Source organism: Vulpes vulpes, chromosome 14 (assembly GCF_048418805.1).
Source record: "Vulpes vulpes isolate BD-2025 chromosome 14, VulVul3, whole genome shotgun sequence".
NCBI lineage: Eukaryota > Metazoa > Chordata > Mammalia > Carnivora > Canidae > Vulpes > Vulpes vulpes.
Window position 1 is genome coordinate 25,804,687 of NC_132793.1, and position 27,696 is coordinate 25,832,382.

The window sequence follows — 27,696 nt, forward strand, 5'->3', positions numbered from 1 at the left end:
AAGATTAGTCAGTCATCACAGCGCAGCTGTGACAAGTGCCATGCGGGAGGACACATGGTGCTGTGAGTACTCTTAGGTGAGCATGAGGGGTGAATCAAAGCAGGGCTTTGTCTCAGAAAGGGATGCCTGAGCCAAGATGGAGGTCGGAGGGAAGAACTCTAGGCTAAGGAAACAGCTTGTGCAAAGCCCCTGCGCCTTGAGGGAGGACAGTACCCATGACCCAGAATCTGAGAGGCTAATATGGCTGCTGCAGAGAGTATGAGATACTCTGTTACTGAAGAAAAAGGGAGAAGACACATGTGTTGGGCAAAGAAGCACTTGATGGGTATCTGAATGAACCGAAATTCATGAAACAAGATAGATGAATTACCCCAGTGAGGTTTAGGCTACTCACAAAGGAAAGGTGGATTGTGGGAAGGTGTTTCTCCCCAGGATGTTCTGAGAGTCCAGCTGGGGCTGAAGTTGAGAGCAGGTGTCTCAGAGTCAACCATGTATTCCTCGCCTTCATTGGTACTTCCCCAGGTGGGGGCCCTCGGACAGTCTCTGATGTTCTCCCTCATGCTGCAGGAGATTACAGGTGCACACCTTCCTGGCAACACTGGGCAGGAGAAAGAACATGGCACCTTGCACACTATGGCCTTTCATCTGCCAGGCTCCAGCACTTGCCACATAGCAGTGAGTTCTCCAGGCCTTGGTCTCTCAGGCAGTGTGTTCTTTTTTTTTTTTTTTTTTTTTTTTTTTTTTTTTTTTTATTAATGAGAGACACAGAGATCAGCAGAGACATAGGCAGAGGGAGAAGCAAGCTCCCTGTGGGGAGCTCAATGTGGGACTCAATCCCAAGACCCTGGGATCACACCCTGATCCAAAGGCAGACACTCGACCACTGAGCCACCCAGGTGCCCACAGGCAGCGTGTTCTACAGCTGGGCATAAGAAATTGCATTGCTCATTAGATTATTTATCTGCAGGCGCAAGGAAGGGCCAAGGACCCAGAAGTCTTTGATTCTTCAGCTTGAGTTGAAACTAAAAATACATATATTTGAATTGGTAGCTTCTTTCCTGTAGGGAAGTCAGAGTTGGGCTCCCCTTGGGGTCAGTGAATGGCCCGTTGTACAAATGCAGCCAGGGGCCTGGCTCTGCCACTGTCAAATCTCATGTGCTGACAAGGCTCTGAAAGCAGCTTCATTCCCCGAAGCATCCCTCTGACCCCGAAATGCTGACAGAGGACACCTATAGTGTTTGCAAATCACTCATGCAGGCCATATGGAAAATAAACCCAATTCTAAAGTAACATGAGCTGGGATAGGTGATATTTTATTATACTTATTAATTTATATCTAAAAACTCTGGGGGAGAAAAATCCCAATAATTCAGTTTTTTCAGGATTAGATATCCAGGAGACAAATAATAAGGCAAATAGACATGTTTCTCTCACTTTGCTTCATTTTTGTTTTTAAAGATTTTATTTATTCATGAGAGACAGAGAGAGAGAGAGAGGCAGACACATAGGCAGAGGGAAAAGCAGGCTCCCTGCAGGGAACCTGATCAGGACTCGATTCCAGGACCCTGGAATCATGCCCTGGGCCAAAAGCAAATGCTGAACCATTCAGCCACCCAGGTGCCCCCCCCCCAACTTTTCTTTGAGCAGACAATGAACAGGTGGTGGGGCTTACTTGTAAACTGGACAGAACCATGTTACTTGTTGTCCAATTATGTCAAATTAATATGTGGGGAAATGGGCCCTTCTCCACAGAGGATATTAGGTAATATGAAAATCTAATAACACTATTCACACAAAGAAAAAAAGATTCTTCTTGAGGGCTGATTCAATACAGCAAATATTTATGGTGTCCTCAATATGCAAGACATTTGGGAGTCAGATGCCAGCCTCCCAGGACCTCCATCCTAAGACACAGAGACCAGGAACTATCATTGCAGTGGCCACATTGAGCCAAAAATAGGGGAGTGTAGTCTGATAAAATCTCTTTTCCCCCTTACTTGGGAAAATTCTCATAAAGACATAAAACTGAAATTACATTTAGTTGTACTGAGGAATGTATGAGGAATACATTTTTTCGTAGGCGGCAAGGCAGGAAGGTTTCATGAATCGTGGACTGTCTTGGAGAATGCTCTGTAGCATTCTCTGATAAGATGAGGCCCCAGGGAGGGATGCCACACTCGTAGGGCTGGGGCAGCTGGTAAATGCCATCTACAATGTCTGATCTGGCAAATCCCCTTTTAGGGCTGTGTGCAAGATGCACCAAAGAGGAGCACTAGGGTCTCTTCTGCACATGGCCACTGGTTCTCTATTCTGTGTAACTTGGTTTTCTTTCATATATATATTTTTTAATTACACAGGTAACACCTGGCCTCAATAGCCAAAAGCAAAAGCCTGGTGATAAAAATCGCCATCATCCCACCACTCAGGTCACTGAATATTTTGGGGTCCAGTCTTCCAGACTATTGAATAGAAAGAGGATTTTTTTGCTCTACAAACCACATTCTTTGCTTTTCCAATGCTGATTTTCTTTTTTTTGTTTTTTAAGATTTGATTTATTTATTCATGAGAGACACAGAGAGAGGGAGAGAGAGGCAGAGACATGTAAGAGGGACAAGCAGGCTCCATGCAGGGAGCCCAATGTGGGACTCGATCCCGGGACTCCAGGATCACGCCCTGGGCTGAAGGTGGTACTAAACCGCTGAGCCACCCGGGCTGCTCCCAATGCTGATTTTCCATATTATCAGAGCCCTCCAGAGGGAGTTTGCCCTCTGGGCCTAGATGTTTCCACCTACCACATAAGCTGGTTATGTAATTTTCCTATCATTCACTTTCTCCTTCACCCATGTCTGTCACCTACCCACCCACCCATCTACCTATCCATCTGTCCATCCATCCATCCATCCCTCTATCCATCCTTCTATCCATTGCTCACCATAGCCAGGCATGGTTGCAGGTCCTAAGGAGATAGTAGTGAACAGAAGTGAGTCTATGCCCTGCTGGCTCTCACAATTCAGTGAGAGAGACAAGGAAAACTGAAATCAATATTCTGGGGCCTTAAAAGAGGAACAGTGGAAAGACAAGAGAGTGAGCTGGGTGGGCACTGTTGTAGGCACTAGGTTATCCCTCACTAGGCACCTGTTCTGGGGTGCCTGGGTGGCTTGTTGGGTAAGCATCCAACTCTTGGTCTTGGCTCAGGTTGTGATTGCAGGGTCCTGAGATCGAGCCCCATGTGGGGCTCTGCACCAGACATAGAGCTTGGTTAAGATTCTCTTCCTCTCCCTCAGCCTCTCCCCACTTTCCCTCAAACAAACAAACAAACAATTAGGTACCTGTTCAGCGTGGAACACTTCACACCCTTCAGCCCTTGCCCTCACAGCTCTGCAAGGTCCCATGATTATCCTCATTTTGCAGATCCCATAGCTGAGTCTCAGCAAAGTTCAGCATTTGCTCAAGGTCACACAACCACTGACAGGAATGAAACTCAGATTTCTTCCTTCTTTGGACCTGTGCACCCGCCAGGGCCCCAAGCCCTGCTTCTCTCCACACTTACTGAATGACAATGTGCTGATTCGAATCTGAAGCAGATATGCAGCGCATGAGGTTGGTGGAGGGAAGATGTCCTTGGCAGAGATGCTGACAGAGCACATCAAGGGTTTTGTTTGGCCTGGGAACTGGGATCTGCCTTAAATATATGATGCTTAAGGAAATACCACGAGAGGAATTTGGCAGGGGGCTGGGGTTGGAAGGGAGGTCACCCCTACCTTGCGAATGCTCAGTTATCTGCAGGGGTACATGTGTAATTTAATTTGATATAATGCACATTATGGGTGATGCTATCCTGATCTGTCCTAAGATCCCCATATTTGAACCAAGACCCTAATATAGAAATCACATACAGATCTGGAAGGAGAGAGACAAACTATCTGTATTCTTTCCCCTGACATGTACTTCCATGTTATAGATATGGAGGCTAAGCCCCTTGGATCTACTGTTTTTTGGTTCCCAGAAGCCCTCAGTTCCTTTGCTCTGACCAGAGCATCTTCTTGGGCCTCCCCCTTCCCCAGTGCCTCAAGTAGTGCTAATGTCCTGCTAATGGTTCTAGTGGTTCTCCCACCAGCATGTGAAGTGGTGCTGTTCCTCTGTTTAAGCCCCACTGATGGAGGCTTTTACCGGGCTCCATTAACCTCTGCCTCCCTCTCTACTGCCTCTCTCCTGGCCCAGAGTTTTCCTTGGGTAGGAGAGGAGTGGGGGGAGTGTTCTCCTCTCTCCAGACACATGTGGGGCCTGCAAAGTCTGTAGCCCCTGCCCAGAGCCTCTGGGGTCTCCAGAGGTTGGGCCCTCATGCTCTTTGCAGCCACACCTTGCAGCCAGCCAATGTGGAGCAGGACTATTCTTTTTTTTGGAGCAGGACTATTCTTAGCCAGGATGCCAGCGCATCCACCTAAGCAAAGACCCTAGAGGCAGGCTGACAGTACCAATTCCACTACCTACCAACTATGTGACTTGGGGCAAATTGCTTCATTCTCTGTGCTTTATTACTCGAGAGTAATAATAATACACCTAACTCATAGAGTTATTCCAAGAGTTGAATGATGCAAAGCAGCTCAGTACTTAGCACAGTGTCTGGCACATTAAAAGCATGGGGGAAATCTCAGTGACCCTCCTGCTGTTATGTACCTGGTATCTAATAGAGACAGGGAATGAATAACCTTGTACAAGAGACCAGCCAAAGCTCTCAAGGAGCTTTTCTTAGTAGATGGGACAGCAGCCATGGAACTGTGACCCAGACAGAAAATGGAGGCAAAAAGGGTCCCGGACCCTGTCAGATGATGTAGGGGACATTTGCTTATTTTTAAAGGAGATTTGGACTCACATTGTAAACCCCCTGCACAAAGAGGGCCCATGTGAGAACAGTTGAGAGGTGACATCTCTAGGAGGACCTGAGCTGGTGAAGACCAGAGCCAGTTTGGAGAAAGGAGGAGGAAGAAAGATGAGGTGGAGGAGGAGGCACAGAGCATGGGCCTTTCTTGGCAGTGAGGCCACATACGAGCCCTTTCCTCAGTCAGCACTGGGGAGCTAAGCAAGGATTTGGGCAGGAAATGAGCCTAATCCAAGTGTGGAACTTTCTCAGGTTCCAGTCTCCCTAAGTACAGGAGGAAATAAGCCCACTCCAGAAATCTCTCCACATTCACTTATTTTTTAAAGATTGTGATAAAACATTTGTAATATAAAATTTGCCATTTTAGCTTTTTTTTTTCATTTTAACCATTTTTAAAGTTTATTTATATTTTTTAGCAATCTCTACACCCAACATGGGGCATAAACTCACAACCCTGAGATCAAGAGTCACATACTTTTCAGACTGAGCCAGCCAGGCACCCTACCATTTTAACCATTTTATTTATTTTTATTTTTTATTTTTTAAAAGATTTTATTTATTTACTCATTTTAACCATTTTAAAGTAGACCATTTGGGGATGACTGGGTGGCTCAGTCAGTTAAGGGTCTACCTTCAGCTCAGGTCATGATCCTGGAGTCAGGGGATTGAGCCCCACATTGGGCTCCTGGCTCAGCAGGAAGTCTGCTTCTTCCTCTGCCCCTCCCCCTGCTTGTGCACTCACTCTCTCTCCCTCTCAAATAAATAAATAAAATCTTCTTTTATTTTTTTTTAAGATTTTATTTATTTATTGATGAGAGACACAGAGAGGCAGAGACAGAGGGAGAAGCAGGCTCTATGCAGGGAGCCCAATGTGGGATTTGATCCTGGGATCATGCCCTGAGCCAAAGGCAGATGCTCAACCACTGAGCCACCCAGGGGTCCCTAGAATCTTCTTTTTAAAAAAGTAGACCATTCAGTGGCATTAAATACATTCACAATATTGAGCAACCATCACCACTATCTCCAAAATTTTTCATCACTCCAAACAGAATCTCTGTAGCCATTAAGCAGTAGCTCCCATTCTCTCCTTCTCCAGCCTCTGGTAGCCATTTGTCTTACTTTCTGTCTCTGTAAATGTGATTATCTAGGGACCTCATATAAGCAGAATCACATATTTGTCCTGTGTCTGGCTCATTCACTTAGTGTAACATGTTCAAAGTTCAGTTGTGTTGTAGCAGAACTTCATTCCTTTTTATGGCTGAATAATATTCCATCACTTGCTAGGCCACATCTTATTTATCCTTTCACCCTTTTGGGTTGTTTCTTCTTTTTGGCTAACTGCATTCACTTTTTAATCTTTTAGACCAGGTTGTGGGACAGGGAAGAATTAAAGCAGGGCTCTGTTTCTTCTCTCTCTAAGTCCTTGCCCCTCTTTTTAGCTTTCACTCTCAACCTCAGAAGGACCCCAATAAATGGATAGACCCAAAGCAGACAATGAGAGGCTGTCACTTAACCTAAACAGTGCCTGACTCACAAGGGGAAGCCATAGGCACTGCCTCTGATACCCAGATTTAAGAGCTTGATAACAATAATGATCTCCAGGGAACCTGGCTGCCTCAGTCCAAATACCGGGTGACTCTTGATTTTGGGATTGTGAGTTTGAGCCCCACATTGGGTATACAGATTACTTCAAAAAAATAAAAATCTTTAAAAGCAAAATAAAATGAAACAATAATATTTTCCTCCTTCCCCTTCCTCAGGCTGCACAGCAGCCCAGGCAAGGTGTGAGCTCAGAGGAGAAATAACAAAAAGGAAATGTTTCCATGTCCCCTGTTATGGTTCATTGTATGTAACCTTTGATAGTCTCTTAAGGAAGCAGAGGTTCTGATGTATTTTTTAAAAATTAAATAGTAATCTCCATGGAATAGAAATAAAATTTAAAATTTTAAATCCCAAGAAAAAAAATAAAGAAACAAAACCTGATCAATGCAGCAAGAGTAATTAAATGAGGGAATTAAAGAAGAAACAACCAAAAAGATATATGATAAACAGAAAACATAAATAAGCGAACAGGAACAAAACTAAGTACCAGTAAATTGCAGTAAATGTAAATGGGTTAAATTCCACTGCAAAGAATAAAAAAGGCTCTGATGAGGTTTATTTAACAGCAAAATCTATTTGGTATTTACAAAAGACTTTTTTTTTTTAATGACACAAGACGAAACAAGAAAGAGAAGGCAGTGCTGCTACTCTCAAACAAGTGAATGTTCAAGGCAAAAAAGCATTAAATAGTGGAAAGGGAGATAGAACAGGGAAAAAGCAGTTTCCCAGTAAGACTTCAGAGCCTCTTGATCTTGGAGGTCTGCCCTTGGGGGAGGTTGAGGAAATGTTTGATGCTGTGGAACACAAGTAGCCCCTCTAGACTTTACCATGAGAGGCAGCATCCTTTTTCCATGGCCCCATCATCAGTCTCTTCACCTTTTGTAATTTGTGCTACTGTGCTGCTGTAGCTACTTCTCAGACCAGGATCTTCAAACTCTGAGCATCTCTGTTTGTTTTTAGAAGTGTGCATGGAGCAGCATATGGAGTGGACCCTGTAGTGCTTGTGAGACTGTGGGTGTGCTGCCTTGGCTACCTGGAGTTTAGTCCTGCTCCCTCCTCTCCTCATTGGGTTCATCCACCAAAGCACACTGGGACCACTTTCTTAGTTCTCAGCTTCCTTCTTTTCTCTCAACTCCTGGCCTTCCTGATTTCCTTTTCTTGTTCGGTCTCTTGACTCCTGCCTCTTAGATGCCCTCAGGCCTCTAGGGTCAGCCTACTGTTACCTTTATGTAGTTGAACTGAAGGGGCCCAACTTGCCTCCATGAGAGCCCAGAAAGGACCTGAAATGGCCCTGGCTCCATTTTCAGGATCTGAGAAGCCATTGCCTAAACCTTTTTCTGTCTCAGTAAATCCCTGGCACTGTGGAGGGTTTGTGCTGCAGCAAGAAAAACAAAAAGCAACTAAGATACTGACCTTGACCAACACTGTTGTTTGGATTTTTCCAGGCAAAGAATGATCCTTGGAGTATTTCTGCTGTGAGATGATGTGCAGGTGGGGTAGTTGCTCTCAGATTGTGCTTTGTGCCCTTCAGACCCTACCCCATGACTCTGGGGTGATTCACGCTCAGAAACAGCATCTTAGGTGCCCTTTATCTTTGTTTTGTTTTGTTTTTTGTTGATTTGCATTCATTTTTATTTTAATTAATGGAATACATATTTTAAAAATCATATAGAAGGACACCTGGGCGGCTCAGTGGTTGAGCGTCTGCCTTCCACTCAGGGTGTGATACTGGTCCAGAGATCGAGTCCCGCATTGGGCTCCTGTGGGGAGTCTGCTTCTCCCTCTGTCTGTGTCTCTACCTCTCTCTGTGTGTCTCTCATAAATAAATGAATAAAATCTTTATAAATAAATAAATAAATAAATAAATAAATAAATAAATAAATAAATAAAGTGTAGAAAAACAGCAGACCCTGTCCTGGCCTCCTCACTTTAATTTCTTTTTTCCAGAGACAGCCTCTTTTCTTATCTTTTAGCTCTCTCTTCTGGTTTTACCTTTTATTTCTAAATAACATATGCTTATGCTGCTCATTCTTGATTTTTTTTTAAAGATTGTATTTATTTGGGAGAGAGAGTGCACAAGCCAGGAGAGCAGAAGAGAGAGAGGGAGAAGCAGGCTCCCGGCTGAATGGGGAGCCTGATGCAGGGCTCAATCCCAGAACCCTAGGATTATGAACTGAGCTGAAGGTAGACACTTAACTGAGTGTCATCCAGGTGCCCCTGGTTCTTGATTTTTAAATTTGAGCTGTTTTGGGACACCTGGGTGGCTCAGCAGTTGAGTGTCTGCCTTTGGCTCAGGGTGTGATCCTGGGGTCCTGGAATCAAGTCCCCCATCGGACTCTGTGTGGAGTCTGCTTCTCCCTCTGCCTGTGTCTCTGCCTCTCTGTGTGTGTGTGTCTCTCATGAATAAATTTAATTAATTAATTAAATTTGGGCTGTTTTGGTTGATGTTGTTTAATTTCTTTCTGTAGGAGATAAGTATTTATACTATTACACTCTTTCATAAATGCAGGTATTATTTTGCCTTCCTCCTTCCATCAGTATTATTCATACCTCTCTATTTGGATAAATCACTTCATTATCTATATTATTACAACTGTGCATATATTATTCATAGCTGAGTCAGTTAGCATACTATGATTACATTTCCTTTCTTTTGATTCCCTGGAGTTAGCCATTGCCTCTTTTCCCCCAAACTTAGCCCTCTATCTTTTGATCTTGCTTATAACATGTGTCATTTTTATTTTTATGTGATCAAATTTATCTTCTTTTCCTTTAATGACTTCTGCATTTGAGTCTTTAAAAAGCTAAGTGATTCCACTCTACCTCCCTGTTCTCCTTTAGTACTTACTTTTTTTTTTTTTAGATTTATTTATTTATTTATTTATTTGAGAGAGAGCAAGAGTGAGTGGTGGGGAGGGGCAGAGGGAGAGGGAGAGAGAATCTTAAGCAGTCTCACCACTGAGCATGAAGCCCAATATGGGGCTTGATCTCATGACCCCTGAGATCATGACCTGAGCCAAAATCAAGAGTCAGATGCTTAAGTGACTGAGCCAGCCAGGTACCCCAATGTTTTCATTTTTTTAATAGACTACTTTTTAGAACAGTTTTAGATTTACAGAAAAATCGAGAAGATAGTACAGAATTCTCACATGACCCCCTGCCCAGGGTTTCCTAAATTATTAACATCTTATGTGATTGTGATACATTTGTTACAATTAATGAACCAATACTGAACCATTATTCATAATGGTTAATAATAATGAACCATTATTGTTAACCAAGCTCCATAGTTTATTTAGATTTCCTTAGTTTTTTACCTAATTTCCTTTTTTTGTTCCACAATTCTATTGGAGATACCACATTACACTTAAGCTCCTCTTGGCTGTGACAGTTCCTAGGCTTTTTTTTTTTTTTTTTTTTAAGATTTTATTTATTCATGAGAGACACAGAGACTGAGAGAGAGGCAGAGACACAGGCAGAGGGAGAAGCAGGCTCCATGCAGGGAGCCCGACATGGGACTCGATCCCCGGTCTCCAGGGTCAACCCCCCGTTGAAGGCGGCGCTAAACCTCTGAGCCACTGGAGCTGCCCAGTTCCTCGGCTTTTACTTGTTTTTGATGATCTTGACAGTTTTGAAACTACTGGTCAGGTATTTTGTAGAATTCTGGAATTTGATGTTTTTCTCTTTTTTTTTAAGGATTTTATTTATTTGAGAGTGAGAGAGATCATAAAGGGAGAGGAGGTGGGAGAGGGAGAAGCAGACTTGCCACTGGGTGGAGAGCCCAATGCAGGGTTTGATCCTGGGACTCCGAGATCATGACCTGAGCCGAAGGCACGTGCTTAACCGACTGAAACACCCAGGTGCCCCTGATATTTTTCTTTTTCTTCTTCTTTTTTTTAAATGATTGATTTGAATTTCACTTCTTTTTCTTTTTTTAAGATTTATTTACTTTTACTTGAGAGAGAGAGTGGGATGGGGAGGAGCAGAGGGAAAGAGAGTCCTAAGTAGACTTCGCACTGAGCACAGAACCTGATGTGAGGCTCAGTCTCACAACCCTGAGATCACAACCTGAGCCGAAACCAAGAATTGGCACTTAACTGACTGCACCATCTAGGTGCCCCTTGTCTGATATTTTTCTCAATATAAAACTGGACTTGGGGGTTAGTAAGAGGAAGACCCAGACACAGAGTGCCATCCTTATCACATCATATCAAGGGTATATACTATCAACATGATTCATAACTGCTGGTGTTGGCTTCAATGGCACCTGGCTGAGATAATGTTTGTCAGATTTTAAAACTATAAAACTACTCTTCCCCCCCCCCCCAATACTATACACTTTGGCAGGGAGTTGCTATGTACAGCCCACACCTAAGAAGTGAGGGGTTATAATTTCCCTGCCTGAGGACAAGTTTTCTACATATAATATTTGGAATTCTTTTGCATCTCCCTTGCTATCTGGGAGATTTGTATCTCCTTCCTCATTTATAAATTCATTTAATCATTTGATAATTTATTTATATGCCTATTGATTTTATACTTTGGGTTATATTCCAATACTATTTTATTTACTTTGAGGCTGAAACTGTTTCAAGTTTTGGCCACTGGGAGCTCCTTTAGTTGGTTCCTGCCATCTTTTGACATACACATATTGAGGATTTAGGGGGGTTGTTTTTTGTAGGATTTCATTTTGTATTGTTTTTGTTTTAGTGTTTTGTTACTTTCTGGCACTTTAAGATGCTCTAGGCTCATCTTTTATACTTCCTGCCCTCATGCTAGAATCTCAAAGGAGCTCTGATTCCTTTATTGTAGAATCATTAAAAACCACGGTCTGGGTGTTAGGTGTGCTGGGTGTCCTTCCTTTTAGACCCTTTAAGCTGAAAGAGCAAAAAATAAGCATGTTTTTATTTTTTAATTAATCTCTGATCCATTTGGAGCTTATCCTGCTGTATTATGAGATGCGGATCCTACTTTACAGGATCCTGCTCTGTGTTAGCATTGTTTATTAAATAATCTATTTTTTCCCCATTGATTTGAGATGCCACCATTATAATTTACTAAATTTCCATCTGAAACAGAATCTACTTCTATTCAGTCCATTGGCCTCTTCATCTATTCATGTACCAGCTCCCAACTGTTTTAAGTGTTAAGATTAATATGTCTTAATATCTAGCAGGAATGGGTTCCCCTCCTTTTTGTCCTTTTCAAACTTATCTTGACTTGAAAGTTATTTGGAGGGCACCTGGGTGGCTCAGTGTTTGAGTGTCTGCCTTTGGCTCAGGGCATGATCCTTGGGTCTGGGAATCAAGTCCCACATCAGGCTCCCTACTGGGAGCCTACTTCTCCCTCTGCCTGTATCTCTGCCTCTCTCTGTGTCTCTCATGAATAAATAAAATCTTTTTTAAAAAGTTATTTGAGGGGCACCTGGATGGCTCAGTAGTTGAGCGTCTGCCTTTGGCTCAAGTCGTGATCCTGGGGTCCTGGGATTAAGTCCCACATCAGGCTCCTTGCAGAGACATAGGCTCTCTGCCTATGCTGCCTCTCAGTGTCTCTCATGAATAAATAAAATCTTAAAAAAAAAAAAGTGAAAAAAAATTGTTTAATGCCTAAATATTTTTGCATCTGCTTCTTGGTGGGTCAAGATAACATAGAGGCACTGTTGATCTGACCACACAGATATGAAGTTGAAATGCTTTTACTGCAGGCCTTTCTGTTCACCAAAAAGCAAGGCTGGACTGTGAGCCAGGAGCATCACAATCACAGGGTTAAAACTGAGGGCTATAAGCAAATGACAGCACAGCATTCCCATCCTCCTAAAGATGGTGTTAAGTAAAATAAGGCATTTCTACATTTTAGAGGGACAGTTTTCTTTTTTTATATAAAGATATTTCTTTATCTGAGAGAGAGAAAGAGAGACAGAGATAGCAACACAGATAGCAAGGGAGAGCACAGAGCTGAGAGGAGAGGGTGAAGTAAGCTCCCCACTAATGCAGGGAGCCTGCAGATGTGGGGCTCAATCCCATGACCCCCTGGGGGCAGACACTTAACTGACTGAGCCAACCAGGCACCCCTAGAGGGATAGTTTTCTTGGAAACTTCTCTTTGAGAGTCAAAGTAGGGAGTGAAAAATCTATTGTCAAATATCTTTTTAATCTAATTTAATTCCATTTTATTTTATTTTATTTTATTTATTTTAAATAAGCTCTACACCCAATGTGGGACTTGAACTCATAGCCCTGAGATTAAGAGTTGCACACTCTACTAACTGAGCCAGCCAGGCACCTCTGAACTTTTTTGTTATAGGGCATTATTTTGGGGACCATTACATATTATTGAGAATACTCAGGTAGTTTCTAGAAACTTGCTGCAGTTTCCGGATACTCAGAAAATGAGCATAATGGCTGTTTTGCTAGGACAGTCTGGGTTCAGAGAGATCTGTGTGTCTTCTTTCTTCCTACTTCCCTGAAGCTGTGTGGGAAAAAAGAGAAAACAACCAACATCCTGTCTCAAAAGCCGGTTGCCTGATGGAGCCAGTAGATACCTCAAACCTAAACAGCTCATTGTCCTCATCGGTTCTTAAAGGTTCAGTCCTTTCCAGGCTGCTGATGCCTACCCCCATCCATGTGAGGTTGCTGACCTGGCCTTTCAACCTCATTATCCAGGGAAAAAAAGGCACACAGTGCCCCTCATTGACTGGTGCAGGCAGGAGAGCTGTCTGGTCCCGCAAGCAGAATTCTGCATGCAGGGCTAGCCCAGGGATGCTTTCTATATGTCAAGGGAAAAGCTGGGGGCAAGGTCAGGAGCTGCTACCTGGGCTTCCATAAACAGGCAGCAGCAGCTCTGTTTTCTCGGAGCCCTGACTAGAAACCTCCCCTGAGAGGTACCCCCGGTAGCTGATTCTTGCTCTGTCTTTAAGTACGAGAGAGATCCAGGAGGAAAGGGGGTGTCTCTCCTAGGCTGGGGCAGGAAGGAGCAACTCAAAACATCCAGATGGTCACTGAACCGACAGCTGACCCCGTGACCCCCTTACTCTGGGCCCAGCCTGACTGAGACCCAGAGGAGCCCTGTCTTGTGACCAAGTCCCATTGGGTTGTTCTTGCTGCTGTTTTTAACAACTAAAACTCCTAACTCCAGTTTTCCGAGTTACCTCTTTCATCTAGAGCCAGTGTGCATATGGGGCAGCGTGCTTTCTCTAGCCCTCCCTGTTTTTTTGTTTTTGTTTTTGTTTTTGTTTTATTTTTGTCACATTTTTTGAGGGCAAGACCCTTGGTGCTTTGTCTAGCCTTCCACTGAAGGCTCTGAAATACAAGTCTCTGGGCCCCTGGTGGCTGTGCAGTTGTCGGCTGTGGCTTTTCCATAGATCCTTTGCCCACCCCGACTCTTGCCACCCTTATGGCTCCTTCGCAGGTGGGGTGCAGCCGGGCCGTGGCACCCCAGCAAAGAGCTACTGGAGGAGATCTGACCCTAGTGAGAGGGGGGCGGGCGGGTGAGCCAGGCCTCTGTAACCAGACCTGGGGGATGCGGGAGGGCTTCAGGCGCTTCAGCAGCTGATGTCTGGAGATCAATTAGAGATAATGGCTTTGGGTGGACGCAAAGAAGCATGGCCAAGATTTTCCTGGTTATGATCGTGTTTACCTCATTAGCAGCCTTTTTTTTTTTTTTTTTTTTTTTTTTGAGGGATGGCACAGTGCTGCAGTGTGAATTTGTGCTGGCTGCTTTGTTTCGCTCAGGGTGATCAGGCGTGGACCCTGGGCAGCCGGTAGCTCCCCCACCGCCACTCAGACATGGGAGAGAGAGGCCCATGGCTTCTGCTCACAGCCCACCAGACCTGTGCCCTCCCTGTGACCCAGTGTTTATACAGCTTTAAATTTTATTCTTCTTTCCTTCCTTCCTTCAAAAATCACTGAAGTTCCTACTATGTTCTGGACACTGTTCTGAGCATGGAAGATACAGCAGTGAAAGACGGTTAAGGAGCCTCCTCTCAGGGAACTCACGGGCTGCAGAGAAGATAAACAAGTCAATAAAAAATATGCAAAAGTCAGAAGTTTTAGCAGAGAATTAAAATAGGGCCAGTTGAGGGGCACCTGAGTGGCTCACTTGGTTAAGTGGCTGCCTTCACCTCAGGCCATGATCCGAGAGTCCCAGGGTCAAGTCCTGCATCAGGCTCCCTGCTCAGTGGAGAGTCTGCTTCTCCTCTCTCTCTGCCCCTCCCCTGGCTAGTGTTTTCTCTCTCTTTCTCTCAGATAAATAAATAAAATCTTTAAAAAAAAATAAAATAGGGACAGTTGATAGACTGTACTTCTGGGTGAGAAGGCCTCTCTGAAGAGATGACAATCCAAGCCCAGACCTGAATGATAAGCAGGAGCCAAACCTGGGGCAATGAAAGAGAAAAGGCCTTCCAGGTGGAGGAGACAGCAAGTGCAAAGGCCCTGGGGTGGCACAGCAGGGAGACCAGGACAGAGAATGAGGCAGAGACATACTTCTGATAAGCTTGAGCAGGCTGTAGAAGACAGCTGTCTCAGGGCCTCCCAGCTGGATTCAGAGTTTGTTGTGTGCAAACCTCATGCTGCACTTTCCTTCAGAGAACAGGAGCTTAACTGGGGTGACAGTGAATGGAGATGAGCCCCTAACAAAAAGTCTGGGGACTCTGGTTCTAGGTGTGACCCTGCCCCCAAAAGCTATCTAACTTTCACTTCTCTATGCTGTAGCTTCCCTGTTACTGAAACAGCAGGTTTGGGCCGGACTTCAGTGGTTTCCAAAGTTTGCTTTTTGACAGAAGAACCCCTTCCTTCCAGGACATTCTTCTGGGGAGGAAGCCCAGCATATCAAGGGTTAGCAGCCCTCAGCCATGTCGCTGGCAAAGCTGGCAAAGGGGCCCAGAGTTCTGCCCACCATCCTATGCCCTAGCACCCCCTCTACCCTCCCATAGGACCCCAATAGCAGGGCCTGGATACAGACAGGCAGAAGGGCTCAGCCCAGCATGACCACAAGCAGCCCCGCCTCAGGCCAGCATTCCTCTCTCTCCTGTAGTTCCCTCCTCGGTAGAAGTGAGTAACAGAGCCTGTGCATTGCTATCCTCAGGGTTGTTTTAAGGCTTGGATCTTTGGAATGGCTCTGAGTGCCTCAAGAGAAAAATAGCATAGAAACAGAAGACACGGCAGCCCTGGTGGCTCAGCGGTTTAGCGCTGCCTTCAGCCCAGGGCGTGATCCTGGAGACCTGGGATAGAGTCCCATGTCGGGCTCCCTGCATGGAGCCTGCTTCTCCGTCTGCCTCTCTCTTTCTCTCTCTCTCTCTGTATCTCATGAATAAATAAATAAAATCTTTAAAAAAAAAAAAAGAAAGAAAAGAAAAGAAACGGAAGATACTTTTTAACTGGTGCACTGCTGTGGCTCAGGAAGTGTCGCGGCACAACTGTGCAGTAGCCTTGGCACCTTTGCCTCCTGCGGAGTTCACAGGGAAAGGAAACCAGCGCTTGTCTTCTCCCAGGCACCACGCATGGACATAGTCCTCTCCCTTAGTTTTTTAAAGGAATTGAAATTCTAGAGAAAAGCCATATAGGAGTGGGGTCCTTGCTGTCAAGTCTATCCATATCCTCAATCGGGAATCCCGTGAGTCAGTCAGCGATGCTTTTGGCTACAAGAATAAAAACTTAGCCAGCTGTATAGCTAAGCACAAAGTTTTCTTTCTTTCTTTCTTTCTTTCTTTCTTTCTTTCTTTCTTTCTTTCTTTCTTTCTTTCTTTCTTTTTCTTTTTTTTTTTTCTCCTGAAACAAGAGGGATGGAGGAGCCATTGTTAGTGTTAATGTCTGCAACATTGTTGGTGCCTCTGTGATGTTGCTGACCTTTTCCTCATGTTTGCAAGTTGGCTGCTGTTGCTCCAACCATTTTATCCACAGTCAAGGTCAGAAGAAGATGGGAAGGGGCAGTGTAAGCTGAGTCCAGCAAAGCAAAAGCTTTCCCAGAGAATTGCCAATTTGTTGATACCGCTTTGGTCCTTGTCACATGGCCACCCCCAACTGCAAAGGGAGGCTGGGAAAGAAAGAATTTTGTTTTCCTACCCTCTCTAGTTGAGAAAAGGAAGGGAGAAATGCTGAGTTTGGGTAGCAGGTAAATTAGTCCAAAGTATCTCCCATGGCCTGGGATCAGCTGAGCTTGACAATACCTTTGTGTATTAAGATGCCAAAGGCCTGGGCAGGAGAAAAGAGTAATAAAGAAAGAAACAGAGGAGAAGCAGGGAGGAAGGAGGAGAGAAGGAACAGTTGTTGAAGTCCTTCTGTGTGTCAGGTAACCCACATGTCTGGGGAAACTGTGGCTCAGGCTCAGAGAGCTCAGGGAACTTGTCCAAAGTCATAGAGCTAGTGTGAGAGAGAGCCCTGTTCCCTCCAACATTAATGCTGTTATTTCCCAAGGGAAGAGGAGAGAGGGAAGGCAAAAGAAGGTGATGGTGAGCAGAGGGACAGGCCAAGGCCCGAAGAGGCTTCATGGTGGCAGGTCCGCGGCTCCTTAGCTCAGCACCACAGTCCTGGCATGTGGGGTGGGACCCAGCACATGGTAGGCGCTCAGTAAAGTTTGTTGGCTGATGTCAGTCTTACGAACTAATTACCTTTCACACCGTCACCCACAGTGTTGATAACCAAGGTTGGGCAAGTGTTCTGTGCAGGCACCAGTCACACCCCCTGCAGGCAGCTCTGTATTTGAGCCTCACAGCAGCCTTCAGAGAGAATCCCTGTTGCCCCTCAGCCTAGAAATGAGAAAATCAAATCTCAGAGAGGTTAGGTTGCCTGCCTAACCTCTGCCCCCAGAAAACTCCGCTGTTACCCACACACACCCCCAGCTGTGGCCTCCATCACAAAAGGGGTTAGAGTAAAAACGACCTCTTGAGGCCGCCTGTCCCTGCATCCCAGCATGCCTTCCCTGGAGCAGCACCAGGTGGCTGCAGTGTCTTACAGATTGCACAGGGGCCCTCACGCCTCCCGCAGTCACCCGCAGAAGAGCCAGCAAGACTTTTCATCCCTGAGGACTCCCCAGGCCCAGCTTCCCTCAGTGGTTGCATGAAGAAGCCTTGGGGTCCCACCAGAGGCTGCCTGCCACAGAGCATCCCCAGCCCATTGCCGGTTCCCAGCCTGAGAACCCATACTTGCTCTGCTGGTTTGTCTTTCTGCTCTGCTGGAGGCTGGTGAAGCATGACTCCATGTGGTCCTGATAAGGGGGTCCCACCTTAGCAGGGTCCCCCACACATTCTGGGGACCCAGATACCCTCATTCAAACCCCAGCACAGCCACTAGCTGCTAGCTCTACAACCACAGGCATGTCCCCTGGTCTCTGAATACCAGTTTCCTCGCTATTGGGTGACTAGATGAGTCATTTAATCTTCCTCTCCCAGAGCCCCTACTCTTCCTGTGCAAAATGGCAATTAATATCAACCTTGTTATTTGGCTGATTCAGTAAGGTAACATATACTACCACCCAGTGTGGGTGCCTGGTGCAGAGTGGGTCACAGCAATTGATTACAACAAGCTCCAGGCTGCTCAGCCATGGTAACTGGCTTCAGGTTTCCCCCGCTTTTACAAACATTTATTAAAGTATAACACACACTGATAAGAACACTTATCAGTAAGTGGACAGCTCAGTAAATTTTTCCAAACTGAATCCACCTCCTGTGACCAATTCTCAGATGAAGAAACAGAACATTGTCAGCACCCCAAAGACCCTCCATGCCCCCTGCCAGTCACTACCCCCAGCAAGGGTGACCACTAGCCTGCCTGGGTTGGTTTTGCCTTTTCAAGAACTTTATGCAAACAGAATCATACAACATGTGCTTTTCCACTCACAGGTCTGTCTGTGAGCATCACCTGGCTGTAGCGCACACCTCTAGTCTGTTCTGTTCTGTTGCTGTGTGATATTCCACAGCCCCGGTGTGCCACAGCTAGCCATTCTCCCTTGGCAGACACCTGAGCAGTTTCCAGGTTCTGGCAGCTATGAATAGTGTTCTGTGACCATTCAAGTCCGTGTGCTTTAGGAATCACCCATACTCGTTCTTTTGTGTGCACACCTAGGAGTGCAAGTGCTAGGCTGCAACTGGCCTTGGCTTTTCAGCTAAGCCTCTCCAAAGGTGCCAGGAAAGAAGGAAGAGAGAAGAGGTGAGGTGCATTCTCTGTGAGAGTTACAAAGTATGGGCAGTGTCGCAGATGATGTGCTAAATTCAGAGCTCTGTTACAGAACTCAGCACTGCCCTGGGCAAAGGGTGGGACAGGGTCCCAAGTGATGGAGCACTGAGTACTTGCTGTGTGTGTGCGGAATGCTGCCAGGGACTCTGCCGTGTAAGAGCTTGGCCTGGCCCTGAGAATCCTTGGTCCTGCTGGGGAAATGAGGTAGAAAGCAGGAAACAGGAAGTACCACAAGGGTGTTAGGTAACAGAAGAGTAACAGAGACCTGCCACAGGAGCCGGCCAGGTGGTAAGATTGGCACTCTGGGTTCAGACAAGTCCAGATTTGGCCAGGGCAGAGGGTGTCTTTATTGACGGCCTAACACATCTTTCTCCCTAGCGAACACCAATGTGTTCTTCAATGCCCAACTGAAATGTCACCTCTTCAGTGGAGCTCTCCAGAATCCACTAGGTCCCTGTCACATGCGCAAAATACTTTCTTCCCAGCAGGTCCTACAACTTTCAAGTACAGACCTAACATACATCCTGTGAACTGAAACCCTGTGGTCACTTATTCAATCTTTCCTGCTGACCTGCAGGCTCCAAGTGGGCAGACCTGTTTCTGTATTGTTCATTGCTGGATCACCCATACTTACCATGGTGCCTGGCAAATGGTAGGGAGTCTATACATATTTGTGGAAAGAACATGTGCCTGAAAGCATGCATGATCAAAGGAATGGAGGGGGTCAGACATGGGTGACTGGGGCACAGAAGATGGTGAGTCTAAAGCAGAGGTTCACTATTGGGAACAGAAGGTGAGTCTAAAGCAGAGAACACCATTGGGCTCGAACACCAGCCCAGGGAGCTGCAACTTGATTCTGTGAGCAGCTGGGAGCTATTGAAGGTTTTTGAGTAGGAGAGTGAAATGAACAGAGATTAATGGATGATGCTTTAAAGCAACACATCACTGAAAAGGAGATTGACAAAATTGTAATTTTTACCTATTGTGGTTGTTAGGAAAGGATATTTCAACAAGTCAGGCTCTTTTAGTTCTATCCATATTGGGAAATTTATCTAAACAGAAAAGGAATGAGGAAGCAGTATCAGACACTTTCTCCTAGATTTCAGCAAAGGTGTCAAACCGACTATGAGGTTGCAGCCAGCTGTGTAAAAAATCAGCAAACACAAAGAATAAATGGTTAAGCCAAGCTACTACCCAACACACAGATCAAGTATTTTGAATTCAGGCATATGAAGCCCTTGGTGCCTTCATCCATGTTCCTCTTTCCTGCTGAGATGCCCTACCTACTTGCCACCTGTCACATTCCTCCTGCCTTCTTTGGTTCAGAGTAGATGTCACCTCTTCCAGGAACCGCCCACCCCACCCCAAGCCCTTCCTTTATCCATGATTGTCTGCACCTAGAACACCTCTCTGCCATGGTCTGGGTTTAACTGGACAGTTCATGGAGGGTAGAGGTGAGTTAGCCCTACCAGATATTAAAATATATTCTAGAGCTATAATATTGAGACAGGAATAGATCAATACAACAGAAGAGACAATTCTAAAAATAATGGGAAATCAGCATGCTATAATGTTGGTCTTTCTATTTTTTCTTTAAAGATTTTATTTATTTATTCATGAGAGACACACACAGAGAGGCAGAGACACAACTGGAGAGAGAAGCAGGCTCCCCATGGGGAGCCTGATTTGGGACTTCATCCTAGGACCCCAGGATCATGACCTGAGCAGAAGGCAGATACTTAACCACTGAGCCACTCAGTTGTCCCAGCATTGGTCTTTCTAATCCATGGATAAAGATGAATTATATAAAAGATGGCATGGGGGGCACCTAAGTAGCTCAGTCATTTGAGTGATGGAGTCTTGGTTTCCCCTCGGGGCATGATCTCAGGGGTTGTGGGATTAAGGTTCTGTGTGTGGCCTTGAAAAATTCTCTCCCCTGCCCCTCCCCGCACTCACTTGTGCGCACACACTCTCTCTCTTTCTCTCTAAAAAAAAAAAATAATAAAATAAATCCTTAAAAATAAATTTAAAAAAAAGATGGTATTAGGACAATTTGGAAAGCCATTTAAAAAAATACAAATTAGGGGATCCCTGGGTGGCTCAGCGGTTTAGTGCCTGCCTTTGGCCCAGGGCCCAATCCTGGAGTCCCGGGATCGAGTCCCGTGTCAGGCTCCCAGCATGGAGCCTGCTTCTCCCTCCTCCTGTGTCTCTGCCTCTCTCTCTCACTCTCTCTGTCTATCATAAATAAGTAAATAAATAAATAAATCTTAAAAAAAATTTTTAAAAATACAAATTATATTTTTACCTCACTACTTATATGGAGATAAATTACAGACTAAATACAGATTTGGGGTACCTGGCTGGCTCAGTCAGTAGAACACATGACTCTTGATCTCAGGATCCTGAGCTCAAGCCCCACACTGGGCATAGGGCTTACTTAAAAAGAGAGAGAGGGCAGCCCCGGTGGCACAGCGGTTTAGTGCCACCTGTAGCCCAGGGCGTGATCCTGGAGACCCTGGATCGAGTCCCACATCAGGCTCTCTGTATGATGCCTGCTTCTCCCCCTGCCTGTGTCTCTGCCTCTCTCTCTCTGTCTCTATGAATAAATAAATAAATCTTAAAAAAAAAAAGAGAGAGAGAGATTTAAGTACAATGAAGCTATAAATGCTCTACAAGAAAATATGGGTGAATTATTTTTATAATCTTTGAGTGGAATAAAACCTTTGTTTTGACCTGAAACCCTTCAGCCCTAACAACAACAACAAAAAAAATTTGAAGGTATAAAAATGTAAAATTTCCATATGGCAAAAAACCCCATCATAAATAAAATAAAAATTAGACACAAAATTCTTTTTTGTTGAAAAAAAATTTGCAAAATATATGACAAAAGATTAAATTTCCTTCACACACACACAAAAAAAAAAGACCACCAACTCAAACAAGGAAATGGGCAAAGAATATGAACAGGTTGTTCTAACAAATGCAAGTGACCAATACATGCATGATACACATAACTATAATGCTCACACTCCCACATGAAAAGAGGCAAAGGAAAATAGGAGATACCAATTTGCACCTCTTAGATTGGCAAAGACAGAAGAAATTGCTAATACTAGGCATTGGTGAGCCCGTCATAAAACGGGAACTGCCCCACATTGCTGGTGGCTGAGTAAAGTGGTACAGGACTTGTGGAGGGGGATGGCAATCACTGTGAAAATCCAGAGTCCTGATGATGATGATAAAAGTTGCCATTTACCTAGTACTCCCCCAGGGGAAGAGACCAAACTGCATTTTATGACCTGACCTCAGAAGTCATACACTCTCATTTCCACAATACGTCATTGCTTCCACAGCCCTATTTATTCATCATGACAGGGGACTAGGGTGGGTACCAGGAGGTGAGGATCACATGGAGACATCTTAGAGGCTGGCTGCCACAGTGTCCAATTTCAAAGGAGAACTTTTAAATGTTTTTGGAGAGAGAGCAAGAGTGGGCACACCCAAGCAGAACCACTGGGTGGGAAGGGCAGAGGGAGAGAGAATTTCAAGCTGACTCCATGCTCAGAGCAGAGCCTGATGTAGGGCTGGACCTCACCACCCTGAGATCATGACCTGAACCAAAATCAAGAGTTGGATGCTCAACCCACTGAGCCACCCAGGCGCTCCTCAAAGGGGAACTTTCTATGTTAAATACTACATTAAGCACACTATCTTATTATCCACTTTGGAGATCAGGAAACTGAGGCTTAGAGAGACTTAAGTGTGGTGCCTGACATCACTTGTCTAGTGTCAGAGTCAGAATTTAAACCAGTCCCGTATGGCTGGACCCTATTCGACTTCCTCACTGGTCTCCCTGCTGCCACTCTCACTTCCTTATAATCTCATCCCCTCTGGTCTAAAAACATAATGCAGATTGCATCATTTCCTCACTGTTAGAATAAAATCCATATACCTTACAGTGGTGTATGTGGCCCTGCATGATTGTCCCTGAATACTCTCTCACCATTCCCCACCCCCACCCCAGCCCATCTTGCACTGGCCACACTGGTCACCTTTCTGTTCCTCAGACATGCCAAATCCCTTCACCCCTCAGGGCCTTGGCACCAGCTCTTCCCTCTGCCTGGAAGACTGAACCCTCAGGTCTTCACCCAGTTGTCACCTTCAGCCACCCTGGGGTCAGGGTAAACATTGTCTTATTCCTGAGCTGGGGGCCCTCCCTGACTACTCAGCCCAGAACTAATGCTTGTCTCCACCCTCAAGCCCTGTCTCTAGCACCCGCCTTCCTTCCTGAGCCTCTCTACCTCATCTCCATCTTACTCCTTGTTTCCAGGATCCAACCAAGATTTGAACTTTGCATTTAGTTGTTATTTCTTTTTAGTTTCAAGACTTAGAAAAGCCAAATTAATAACAATGACTCTTTTGGAGAGTCAGGACAGTTGCGTTGTGGAGGGTCTCTCTGGATTTCTTATCTGATCGTCTCTTCATGATGTGACACAGGTTAGGCATTTGGGGGGAGAACACAACATGGGTGGTTATTGCATCTCCTCCTGAGGTGGGCACATTGTCAGGTGGCCCCATTTTGGGGGCTATTGAACTTGATCACATGGTTGGAGGGTATCTGACAGTCTCTCCACTGCGCAGGTACCTCTTCCCTTCCGCCATTAGGAACTTATAGGGGCCAATGGGTTTTTTTAATGCTTTGAGATGCTTGAACAGAATCCTCTCTGATCAGACTAAGATCCGGGTATTCCTAATCATAACAAACCCCTGGCTCCCGAGGCCAGGTTCTCATTTGTGGAGTAGGCTCACTTCATACGGAAATCTGCCTGGAGAGGTTTGCTGCTTAAGACACTATAGAGCGAGTGCTCTGCCAGTTGTCCGTTTTCAAAAACACCCACTGTTTGCAAAGTCTGACGTGAAGGGGACGTGAAGGCAGTACTGCCCCCTTAAGCATATGGGAGCAGCCTTCCCTGCCATGATCTCCCACCAGACTGGGGCCAAAGAAGGGACACATCACTGGGAGAATTAGTGCTCAAGAAACTAGGTCATGCCATTCCTTGTTGGGACCTGTGCTATGGCCACTTTAAGGATGGAGGGAGTTGTCCAAAGGCACAAGGACACTGAAAGCACCCGGCACAAGGTTACTGAGGAGTGGCAGCTCCTGCAGGAATAAGGATCCGGGAGATTTCTGCGGGCTCCAGCACACAGGAAAACTCACCTAATTTCCATTGCTGCTCAAGGGCCAGGTTTCTCTAGGGCTCCCAACTGCTTTCTGTGGGCTGAGTGGGGCTGAGGCTGTTTTATCTCAGGGATGGTAAATGAGTTCACATTTCATGCCTAGAGAAAATCACTGTTCTGCTCTCCTGGGCAGTACTGGCTCTCTTTTATTAGTCAGGGAAGAGCTGGGTTATCTGGGTTCAATTCCACCTTTGAACTGCAGTTGGATTTGGCTTTATATTTCAAGCCCAGATGTCCACCACTGCTGTGAGATAGTGACTCAGGCCAGGAGAAGTCAAAGGTCTCTAGAAATGTGGTGGGAAGAGATGGGAAATCCGGGGCCTGAATTATCTCATTTTCAGAGTGAGGAAGGGCATTTCCCCATGTTGGAAACGCCCAAGTTTCCCTGGATGAACTTAAGAGTCCCGGCCTCTAATTAAAATTCTAAAAGTCATCGTTGGGCACCAATACGTGTGGATGTGGACATGTGTGCTGCAGCCTCCAAACCATCCCCGCCAGGAAGGATGAGAAGTAAAGATGTGTTGGAGAAAACCCGGAAGGGTGCCTCGGTTTGAAAACACATTCAATTTCACCGAGAAAAGGTGCTAATGAATAACGTGCGTAGACCCTCTTTTAAAAAGACAGTGTAAGTTCTATATTGACTGAAAAACCTTTTGAGTGCGTGGAAGGAGGTCTGCTCTGCGTGCCTTTGATTGGATGTGTTGCCATCTTATCTTCCTGATGGGTGAAGGCCGAGCTCTCTGACCCTGTGGTGCTGTACTTCCAACTCACACCTGTAGAGGGAGCCTCGCCTACCTCGGATTGTTCACAATGCAAAGCTTTCAGTGAAAGAAAGAAAAAGGCTTTTTAGAGAAAAAAAGTTGGAGGGTTAAAGGCAGTCTGTTTCAAAATTGCAAACAATCGAGATGGCTGTCTTGGCTTTTTCTTCCTCTTCTTTGCTGGTTCCACTGTGAATGAGTTGTAGCGTAAAGTCGGGAGAAATTGCCCTTCTTTTTCGGATGCGACTAGAGGGACCAGGAGGTGGGATCGTTGTTGGTATTTTTGTTTTGTTTTGTTTGACCATTTGCTCACAGAATTCCACGAGGGCAGCTCCTCCCCCCTGTTAGAGCCCAAGCTTTTTCTGAAGGCCGATCCGTTGTCGCGGAGGTGGTGAATCTGAGGAGGGGGGACGTCTGCCCTTGACCCATCTTCTCTGTTGGGGTCTAATTGTGCTGTCTGGGGGCGAGCGAGTTGTGTTCCAGGCGGAGCCAGGGCCGGCTTGCAGGTCCAGGGTCCGCCCCCCCACCCCGCGGCGCCCCGCGCGGGCTTCTGCACCGGCGGACGAGGTCTGTGGGTGGGTGCGGAGGCGGGGGCCCGAGCCGCAGGGGTCTTCCCTCTCGCGCGACGCTGGGCCCCGCGGACAGCACGCACCCAGGTCTGGGATGGAGCAGCATTCTTGATGTTATCCTATTACTTTACAACTGGAGCTTGCGCGCCGGGAGGAGCCGGTACCCGTGGTCTGGAGGAGCACAATGACCGGCGGGCGGAGGGGGGGCGGCGGGGAGGGCGCAGAGTCCGCGGCGAGCGCTCGGGATCGCTGAAATGTTTGGTCGGACAGGTGAACGCACCCCGGAGTCCCGGGCGCCCGCGGGGAGGGGGGCGGGGAGCGAGGGAGGGTGTAAACTAAGTGGTGGGCGAGAGACAAAGGAAGAGTGCAGGAGGCGAGGTGGTACGGAATGTGGGAGGGGGAGGGGGCGGGGGGCAGAGGGTGGGCAGCGCGCCGAGGGGACCCGGCTGGAACTTGATCAAGGAAAGGGGGGCCCCGAGGTGGGGGTGGGGGCGGCAGAGAGCTGGCCACGTGCCTGGCTTTCCCAGACCCGGGTCTCGCGGAGACCGCCCGGGGACCCAGCAGCCCCGCCCAGCGACGACCCGCGTCCCCGGGGAACCGGGAGACGCGAGGGGGTCCGGGGCTGCCCGAAGGCCCCAGGGCGCCGAGAGTTCCTAATGGTGACTGAGTCACTTTCTTTGGGCCAAGTCTCTCCTCTCCTGGCCAGAACGCGGAGAGCCCGCGGGCCGGGGGCCCCCCCAGCGCCCCCCAGCGCCCCCCAGCCGCGAAGACTGCGGCCTCCAGGAGCGAGGGGCGAGGGGCGAGGGGCGAGGGGCGAGGGGCGAGGGGCGGGCCCAGACCCCACCGCCTCCTTTCCTGAGCTCAGCCCCGGGCAAGAACCTTCCTCCGAGCGCTTCCCCCTTAAGAGCGCTCTCCCCCCGGAGCGCACGGCGGCGCGTCCAGCGCGCCCTCATCCCTCCCCCACTACCTGCCCGGCACCCCCTCCCTCTTGCCACCTCCTCCCCCCGCCCCCCGCCTCTCCCTCCTTTCTCCTCTCTCCGGGTGCCTCCTTCTCCTCCCTCTCCCCCTCCCCCCGTGCCCACTCCTCCCTCTCGTCGGCCCCTCCACCTCCTCCTCCCGCTGCTCCTCCTACTCCCCCAGCGTGCGCCCTCCCTGCGCTCCCCTCCCCCCGGCCCCCGCCCCGTGCCCGGTCCCGCCCCCCCCGCCTCCCCGTGCCCGGTGCCCCCCTCCCCCTTCCTCCTCCGGGCCGCGGCGCCGCCGCCGCTGCCGCCGCTCGCCTGGGCCCTCCCCCTGGCCACCCCCGCCCCCGGGCCGGGCAGTGACGCGCCGCGGCGGTGCCAGCCCCTCTCCCCGGGCGGCCGCGGCGGCGGCAGCAGCAGCAGCTGGAGCTGGAGGGCTGTCACTGCCGCCCGCCCCGCTCGCCCGCCGGGCCCCGCCGTCTCCGCCTCGCCTCCCGCCCAGGTACGGAGTCCGGCCCGGATCCCCGCGATCGGGCCGTTTCCGGGCCCCCGGCCGCCGCCCCCCTCCTGCCGCCGGCCGTTGAGCTGCGGTTAGGGGCGTGGGGGGCTGGGGCTCCGGGGAGGGGGACGCGGGGGGGCGCGGGGCAGCGGCTGCGCCCTGGGCGGAGTGGGCTGGGCGGGGGGCGGGTGAGTGCAAGCGAGCGGGGGTGCGGGCAGAGGAGGCGCGCTCCGGGGGCTGCAGGGTGCCCGCGAGGTGTGCCGGGCCGCGGGGGCCGGGGGGCCGGGGGGCCGCGGGGCGCACCCCACTCCCGGGCGGCGCGCGCCGCGGGTCCGGGGGGCGGCGATTGTGTGCGCCGCGCCGCGGTATTGTGCGGCGGCCACACGGTTTGCAGCGGGCTGGGCACCGCGTCCCGGGGAGGAAGGCGCCCGGCCGCGGGGGGGGGGGGGCTCGGTGGCCGCCGCCGCCGCCGCCGCCGCGAGAGGGGAAGTGGACTGTGTTTGGGGACCTGAGGACGGGAAGCGTTGAGCGGCTGGGAGGGGCGCCGTGCCTGGGCGCGGGGAGTTGAGCCGAGGTTTGCAGAGTTGCGCCCACTTCGGCAGGCGCCGGTCCCTCCGCGGAGGGGCCCGGGTGCCCTTGTCAGGTGTGGCGTCGGGGCGGAAGCGGGGGGCGTCGGCGGCGGGGGCGCGTGGGGCCGGCGGGCGGGAGGGCGCGCGTCCGGGTCAAGTTGGCTTTGCACCTCGGCCGGCCGCGCCGCTCTCGGCCCTCCCCGCCTAGGCCTCCGGGGCCGCACACTTTCTCGCGGGGCAGGGTGGGGGTGTGCCGTCCACATTTTTTATTGCGGCTGCTCGAGTTCAAAAGTGACCTGCACCCCCACCACTCCCACCTGGAGGAGCATTTGCCGGAGTCCGGTCGCCCCTACTGGGCCAGCTTCCTGGGGGAAGTTCTCATTAAGCCTGGCTAATTAGCATTATTCCTGGAGAAAGGTTAAGGTTAGACCGTCCTTCTCCTTACCGGGAGGCCCAC

The 27,696-nt window shown here is 48.2% G+C and overlaps 1 protein-coding gene across 3 annotated transcripts in view; it reads left to right on the forward strand.

Annotated features, from left to right (window-relative positions):
- NOL4L (nucleolar protein 4 like) overlaps positions 1-27,696 on the forward strand; it is a 130,992-nt gene that overhangs the window by 67,802 nt on the left and 35,494 nt on the right. The window contains exon 1 of one of the 3 annotated variants that reach the window (XM_072736134.1): positions 26,539-26,673. The exons of the other annotated variants lie outside the window; for them this stretch is intronic. The gene's annotated coding sequence lies outside the window, so the exon portion shown is untranslated. Of the gene's footprint in view, positions 1-26,538; positions 26,674-27,696 lie in introns of those variants that run through there. 3 annotated transcript variants of the gene reach the window in all.